This window comes from Bombina bombina, chromosome 6 (assembly GCF_027579735.1).
Source record: "Bombina bombina isolate aBomBom1 chromosome 6, aBomBom1.pri, whole genome shotgun sequence".
NCBI classification, from domain to species: domain Eukaryota; kingdom Metazoa; phylum Chordata; class Amphibia; order Anura; family Bombinatoridae; genus Bombina; species Bombina bombina.
Window position 1 is genome coordinate 895,699,935 of NC_069504.1, and position 8,923 is coordinate 895,708,857.

Genomic DNA, 8,923 nt, shown 5'->3' on the forward strand with positions numbered 1-8,923 from the left:
GCACCTCTTGACGTGGTCACAAAGAGCAGTCTGAGGCAAACCGCCAGGGTCCCAGTTAGAGTGCGGCAAGACTGCATGGGAACGTAAAGTTGGTGAGGTGCTTGTGGGATCTGCGCTACTCACGGCTGTATGGATCTGTTGATCTGAATGTAGTCTGCTGTCTCCATCAGAATATGCATCATAGGTATCTGCTGCGGGTCAAAAGTTGATCAGCTTGAGTCGGTAGCTTTTTCACAAGCTCTCACCCATGGAGCACTGCTTTCCATGTCGTTGACAATTTGGTCAGGCCCATTATCCCAAATCGCAGGCTTTATAGAAGCAGACTTTAAGTCTCTCTGTGGTTTACTGTTTTGGCGGGCAGCAAACGTTGAGGCTTAGAGGCGCTGTCATTTATATGGTCCCCTGGGAACATTTCAGTCAGAGTAGGGAGTTGAATAGTGTAATGTATGCTAGTACTTTCTTTTTGTGTTTTCAGTAGGCAGCGCAACTCCTCCAAAATACTTATGGCAGTCTCCATAGTTCAGCAGGAGTATGGCAGGCAGGTAAAATATGTTTTACAATAGAGATAGAGAAGTTCTTGTGGGGTATCACTGCTTCATAACGACAGCGGCACGCAACCCTTGTAGTATTCCGGTGGTCTGAATCTGACATCCGATCTAGGTAAAAGGATCGTTTGAAGGAGCTTGCTTTGCTGCAGAATTATTAGCAAAAGGTGGTGCTTGATGAGTTAGCATACAGTGGATTGTGTATAGATTTGTGTTAGGGCTTGTAGCAAAAGTCAGCTTCGCAAACTGTCATGGCCGCTGCCCGGAAGTTCCTCTTTTTTAGAAGGTTTTTTTTTCTCCACATATCTACTACTCTTTGGAAATTAGTACTTTTGTAAACGCCACCCTTTAAATATATTCTGCCCATTGTTTTGGTATGAATTTTTTTATGTAAAAATATACTTTTTAATATTCAAATCCCTTTCTGCCATTCTCAATATGTTGTTATGATTTTGTTTTCTTTAAACAAAAATTATGGATATGCAATGGGAATTTTTAGCATGGTGTCTCTATTGAAAACACTCATTAAAGGGATACTAAAACCCTTTTTTTCTCTTGTTAAGTGTATCCAGTCCACGGATCCATTACTTGTGGGATATTCTCCTTCCCAACAGGAAGTTGCAAGAGTATCACCCACAGCAGAGCTGCTATATAGCTCCTCCCCTCACTGCCATACCCAGTCATTCTCTTGCAACTCTCAACTAAGATGGAGGTCGTAAGAGGACTGTGGTGTTTTATACTTAGTTTATTTCTTCAATCAAAAGTTTGTTATTTTTAAATGGTACCGGAGTGTACTGTTTATCTCAGGCAGTATTTAGAAGAAGAATCTGCCTGCGTTTTCTATGATCTTAGCAGAAGTAACTAAGATCCTTTGCTGTTCTCACATATTCTGAGGAGTGAGGTAACTTCAGAGGGGGAATAGCGTGCAGTTTTTCCTGCAATAAGGTATGTGCAGTTAAAATATTTTTCTAGGGATGGAATTTGCTAGAAAATGCTGCTGATACCGAAGTAATGTAAGTAAAGCCTTAAATGCAGTGATAGCGACTGGTATCAGGCTTATTAATAGAGATACATACTCTTATAAAAGTGTAGTTTAAAACGTTTGCTGGCATGTTTAATCGTTTTTTACATATGTTTGGTGATAAAACTTATTGGGGCCTAGTTTTTTCCACATGGCTGGCTTGAATTTTGCCTAGAAACAGTTCCCTGAGGCTTCCCACTGTTGTAATATGAGTGGGAGGGGCCTATTTTAGCATTTTTTTGCACAGCAAAAATTAAAGACACAGACATCCAGCTTCTTCCTGCATGATCCAGGACTTCTCTGAAGGGCTCAAAAGGCTTCAAAAGTCGTATTGAGGGAGGTAAAAAGCCACAGTAGAGCTGTGGCAGTTGTTGTGACTGTTTAAAAAACGTTTTTGTCATTTGTTATTCCGTTTTTGGTATTAAGGGGTTAATCATCCATTTGCAAGTGGGTGCAATGCTCTGCTAACTTATTACATACACTGTAAAAATTTCGTTAGTGTAACTGCATTTTTTCACTGTTATTTCAAAATTTGGGAAAATGTGTGTTTCTTAAAGGCGCAGTAACGTTTTTTATATTGCTTGTAAACTTGTTTTAAAGTGTTTTCCAAGCTTGCTAGTCTCATTGCTAGTCTGTTTAAACATGTCTGACACAGAGGAACCTACTTGTTCATTATATTTGAAAGCCATGGTGGAGCCCCATAGGAGAATGTGTACTAAATGTATTGATTTCACCTTAAACAGTAAAGATCAGTCTTTATCTATAAAAGAATTATCACCAGAGGGTTCTGTCGAGGGGGAAGTTATGCCAACTAACTCTCCCCACGTGTCAGACCCTTCGCCTCCCGCTCAAGGGACGTACGCTAATATGGCGCCAATTACATCAGGGACGCCCATAGCGATTACCTTGCATGGCTGCAATCATGAATAATACCCTGTCAGAGGTATTATCTAGATTGCCTGAATTAAGAGGCAAGCGCGATAGCTCTGGGGTTAGGAGAGATACAGAGCGCGCAAATGCTGTTAGAGCCATGTCTGATACTGCGTCAAAGTATGCAGAACATGAGGACGGAGAGCTTCAGTCTGTGGGTGACATCTCTGACTCGGGGAAACCTGATTCAGAGATTTCTAATTTTAAATTTAAGCTTGAGAACCTCCGTGTATTGCTTGGGGAGGTATTAGCTGCTCTGAATGACTGTAACACAGTTGCAATTCCAGAGAAATTGTGTAGGCTGGATAGATACTATGCGGTGCCGGTGTGTACTGACGTTTTTCCTATACCTAAAAGGCTTACAGAAATTATTAGCAAGGAGTGGGATAGAACCGGTGTGCCCTTTTCCCCACCTCCTATATTTAGCCACTACACGGGACTTATGGCAGACGGTCCCTAAGGTGGAGGGAGCAGTTTCTACTTTAGCAAAGCTTACCACTATCCCGGTTGAGGACAGTTGTGCCTTTTCAGATCCAATGGATAAAAAATTGGAGGGTTACCTTAAGAAAATATTTATTCAACAAGGTTTTATTTTACAGCCCCTTGCATGCATTGCGCCTGTCACTGCTGCGGCGGCATTCTGGTTTGAGGCCCTGGAAGAGGCCATCCAGACAGCTCCATTGAATGAAATTATTGACAAGCTTAGAACGCTTAAGCTAGCTAACTCATTTGTTTCTGATGCCATTGTTCATTTGACTAAACTAACGGCTAAGAATTCCGGATTCGCCATCCAGGCGCGTAGAGCACTATGGCTTAAATCCTGGTCAGCTGACGTGACTTCAAAGTCTAAATTACTCAACATTCCTTTCAAGGGGCAGACCTTATTCGGGCCTGGCTTGAAGGAAATTATTGCTGACATTACTGGAGGCAAGGGTCATACCCTTCCTCAGGACTGGGCCAAATCAAAGGCAAAACAGTCTAATTTTCGTGCCTTTCGAAATTTCAAGGCAGGAGCAGCATCAACTTCCTCCGCTTCAAAACAAGAGGGAACTGTTGCTCATTCCAGACAGGCCTGGTAACCTAACCAGTCCTGGAACAAGGGCAAGCAGGCCAGGAAGCCTGCTGCTGCCCCCAGGACAGCATGAAGGAACGGCCCCCTATCCGGAAACGGATCTAGTGGGGGGCAGACTTTCTCTCTTCGCCCAGGCGTGGGCAAGAGATGTTCAGGATCCCTGGGCGTTGGAGATCATATCTCAGGGATATCTTCTGGACTTCAAAGCTTCTCCTCCACAAGGGAGATTTCATTTTTCAAGGTTATCAGCAAACCAGATTAAGAAAGAGGCATTCCTAAGCTGTGTTCAAGACCTCCTAGTAATGGGAGTGATCCATCCAGTTCCGCGGATGGAACAAGGATAGGGATTTTATTCAAATCTGTTTGTGGTTCCCAAGAAAGAGGGAACCTTAAGACCAATCTTGGATCTAAAGATCTTAAACAAATTCCTCAGAGTTCCATCATTCAAAATGGAAACTATTCGGACCATCCTACCCATGAACCAAGAGGGTCAGTACATGACCACAGTGGACTTAAAGGATGCCTACCTTCACATACCGATTCACAAAGATCATCATCGGTTCCTAAGGTTTGCCTTTCTAGACAGGCATTACCAATTTGTAGCTCTTCCCTTCGGGTTGGCCACTGCCCCGAGAATTTTTACAAAGGTTCTGGGCTCACTTCTGGCGGTTCTAAGACCGCGAGGCATAGCGGTGGCTCTGTATCTAGACGACATCCTGATACAGGCGTCAAGCTTTCAAATTGCCAAGTCTCATACAGAGATAGTTCTGGCATTTCTGAGGTCGCATGGGTGGAAAGTGAACGTGGAAAAGAGTTCTCTATCATCACTCACAAGAGTCTCCTTCCTAGGGACTCTTATAGATTCTGTAGAGATGAAAATTTACCTGACGGAGTCCAGGTTATCAAAACTTCTAAATGCTTGCCGTGTCCTTCATTCCATTCCACGCCCATCAGTGGCTCAGTGCATGGAAGTAATCGGCTTAATGGTAGCGGCAATGGACATAGTGCCATTTGCGCGCCTGCATCTCAGACCGCTGCAATTATGCATGCTAAGTCAGTGGAATGGGGATTACTCAGATTTGTCCCCTCTACTAAATCTGGATCAAGAGACCAGAGATTCTCTTCTCTGGTGGCTTTCTCGGGTCCATCTGTCCAAGGGTATGACCTTTCGCAGGCCAGATTGGACGATTGTAACAACAGATGCCAGCCTTCTAGGTTGGGGCGCAGTCTGGAACTCCCTGAAGGCTCAGGGATCGTGGACTCAGGAGGAGAAACTCCTCCCAATAAATATTCTGGAGTTAAGAGCAATATTCAATGCTCTTCTAGCTTGGCCTCAGTTAGCAACACTGAGGTTCATCAGATTTCAGTCGGACAACATCACGACTGTGGCTTACATCAACCATCAAGGGGGAACCAGGAGTTCCCTAGCGATGTTAGAAGTCTCAAAGATAATTCGCTGGGCAGAGTCTCACTCTTGCCACCTGTCAGCGATCCACATCCCAGACGAAGAGAACTGGGAGGCGGATTTTCTAAGTCGTCAGACTTTTCATCCTGGGGAGTGGGAACTCCATCCGGAGGTGTTTGCTCAACTGGTCCATCGTTGGGGCAAACCAGAACTGGATCTCATGGCGTCTCGCCAGAACGCCAAGCTTCCTTGTTACGGATCCAGGTCCAGGGACCCGGGAGCAACGCTGATAGATGCTCTAGCAGCTCCTTGGTTCTTCAACCTGGCCTATGTGTTTCCACCGTTTCCTCTGCTCCCTCGACTGATTGCCAAAATCAAACAGGAGAGAGCATCAGTGATTCTGATAGCGCCTTCGTGGCCACGCAGGACCTGGTATGCAGACCTAGTGGACATGTCATCTCTTCCACCATGGACTCTGCCTCTGAGGCAGGACCTTCTAATACAAGGTCCTTTCAATCATCCAAATCTAATTTCTCTGAGACTGACTGCATGGAGATTGAACGCTTGATTCTATCAAGGCGTGGCTTCTCTGAGTCAGTCATTGATACCTTAATACAGGCTCGGAAGCCTGTCACCAGGAAAATCTACCATAAGATATGGCGTAAATATCTTTATTGGTGTGAATCCAAGAGTTACTCATGGAGTAAGGTTAGGATTCCTCGGATATTGTCCTTTCTCCAAGAGGGTTTGGACAAAGGCTTATCAGCTAGTTCTTTAAAAGGACAGATCTCTGCTCTGTCTATTCTTTTGCACAAGCGTCTGGCAGAAGTTCCAGACGTCCAGGCATTTTGTCAGGCTTTGGTTAGGATTAAGCCTGTGTTTAAAACTGTTGCTCCCCCGTGGAGCTTAAACTTGTTTCTTAAAGTTCTTCAGGGAGTTCCGTTTGAACCCCTTCATTCCATTGATATTAAACTTTTATCTTGGAAAGTTCTGTTTTTGATGGCTATTTCCTCGGCTCGAAGAGTCTCTGAGTTATCTGCCTTACATTGTGATTCTCCTTATCTGATTTTTCATTCAGACAAGGTAGTTCTGCGTACCAAACCTGGGTTTTTACCTAAGGTGGTTTCTAACAGGAATATCAATCAAGAGATTGTTGTTCCATCATTGTGTCCTAATCCTTCTTCAAAGAAGGAACGTCTTTTGCATAATCTGGACGTAGTCCATGCCTTGATGTTTTACTTACAGGCTACTAAAGATTTTCGTCAAACATCTGCCCTGTTTGTCGTTTACTCTGGACAGAGGAGAGGTCAAAAAGCTTTGGCAACCTCTCTCTCCTTTTGGCTTCGGAGCATAATACGCTTAGCCTATGAGACTGCTGGACAGCAGCCCCCTGAAAGGATTACAGCTCATTCTACTAGAGCTGTGGCTTCCACCTGGGCCTTTAAAAATGAGGCCTCTGTTGAACAGATTTGCAAGGCTGCGACTTGGTCTTCGCTTCACACCTTTTCAAAATTTTACAAATTTTACACTTTTGCTTCTTCGGAGGCTGTTTTTGGGAGAAAGGTTCTACAGGCAGTGGTTCCTTCCGTTTAAGTTCCTGCCTTGTCCCTCCCATCATCCGTGTACTTTAGCTTTGGTATTGGTATCCCACAAGTAATGGATGATCCGTGGACTGGATACACTTAACAAGAGAAAACATAATTTATGCTTACCTGATAAATTTATTTCTCTTGTAGTGTATCCAGTCCACGGCCCGCCCTGTCCTTTTAAGGCAGGTCTAAATTTTAATTAAACTACAGTCACCACTGCACCCTATGGTTTCTCCTTTCTCGTCTTGTTTCGGTCGAATGACTGGATATGGCAGTGAGGGGAGGAGCTATATAGCAGCTCTGCTGTGGGTGATCCTCTTGCAACTTCCTGTTGGGAAGGAGAATATCCCACAAGTAATGGATGATCCGTGGACTGGATACACTACAAGAGAAATAAATTTATCAGGTAAGCATAAATTAGGTTTTTATTCAGATAGAGCATGCAATTTTAAGCAACTTTCTAATTTACTCCTTTTATCAATTTTTCTTCGTTCTCTTGGTATTTTTATTTGAAAAAGCAGAAATGTAAGCTTAGCAACAGTCCCATTTTTGGTTCAGTACCCTGGATAGAACTTGCTGAATGGTGGGTACATTTAGCTACTAATTAGCAAGTGCAACACAGGTGCTGAACCAAAAATGGGGCGGCTCCTAAGCTTTTATTCCTGCTTTTTAAATAAAGATACGAAGAAAAATAGCTAATCGGAGTAAATTTGAAAGTTGCTTAAAATTGCATGCTGTATCTGAATGTTTAGTATCCCTTTAACTGTAGCTTAGTTCCCATTCTATTTTAGTAGTAAATAAATTCCAACAACATAAGAATGTGCATTACTAGTGCGACAAAAAAGAGACATTCTGTATCTTTCGGAGCATTCACTCCTTCCTCAGACCACAGACTGGACAGTGTTCATTGAGAGATTTTGCACCCTGGTATTTGTCTCATGAGCGAGTGGGAGTGTGCTTCTTCACGTACATTGAGATATATATATATATATATATATATATATATATATATATATATACCTGTGTGTGTTTACATACCACCATTTTTACAATGTGCATTACTGGGTCATGTTAAGATGCAGTTACAGCTTGATGATAGAGAAGGTATTTGGTAAATACATCAAACAGTTTGTTACCTTGCTATAAATACTGACAATTGTTTTCCAGTGTTTGCTCAGTAAAATGAAAAAAAATCAGTAACAGCAATAAGAAAGGAGAGCAACTTTGGAAGGAAGCAAAAAAGGTTCCTTGAGTCTTCTGGGAATCTTTGCTTTTCCTCTTTCTTTCCCTTAGATTTTTACACATCCGGTGAATCCAGTGACACATGTGTCTATAAATACACCTATTGTGTGTTCTGTGCCTAGCTTAATTCTTCCTGGAATCACTGAATCAGAATCTATCCAAGCAGAATCTAAAGGGCTGAATGCTGTCCACAGTTCACTGATCTCACCTTAACATTATGTCATAGAAAGGCTCTGCAAACCAGCATGCATGCTTAGCCCCACCAACTTTTCTCAGGATAAATGTGAAGCATTTGCAAACTTCTTCAGAGACAAGATTTCCTCAATCCAAACCACTATCACAGCAGGCCAAACAGTTACACACCAGAACCACTACAATGGAATGCCAGATTGCCCCAGTTTATGGTCCACTTTTACAAATGTGGATATAAAAGGAGTTAAAAACACCATAGAAAAGTTGTACCCTACTACGTGTGACTTAGACCCTGCTCCAACTCGGCTTATATCTGGATGCATTGAAACACTCGCCCCAGCCCTCACAAAAATAGTGCAGTGTTCACTAAAAACAGGAGACTTCCCATATCCTCTAAAAGAAGCTGTGGTAAAACCACTCCTAAAGAAACCTTTATTAGACCCAGACTGCATGACTAATTACAGACCAGTATCCAACCTCCCATTTCTGGTGAAAATAATTGAAAAAGTAGTGGCAACTTAACTGGAAGCCCATCTATCACGCCTGAACATATTCTATCCTTTCCAGTCAGGCTTCAGATGCCGCCAAAGCACTGAAACAGCGCTAGTCTGAGTGCTAAATGGTCTCCGCATGGCAAGAGACAAAGGTGATTACTCCATTCTAATACTTCTGGATCTCTCAGCTGCATTTGACACCATTGACCATAGGATTCTAATAGAACGCTTGCAGCACATCTGTGGTCTAGGAGGCACAGTCCTTAACTGGTTTAAATCTTTCCTCGCTGGTAGATCACAGAGAGTAATATAAGGATCAAGCTCATCAGCACCAACAGAACTGGCCTGCAGAGTTCCACAAGGATCCATCCTGTCTCCCATGCTATTCGCAATTTACTTGCTACCACTGAGGGACTTCATTAACCGACATGGT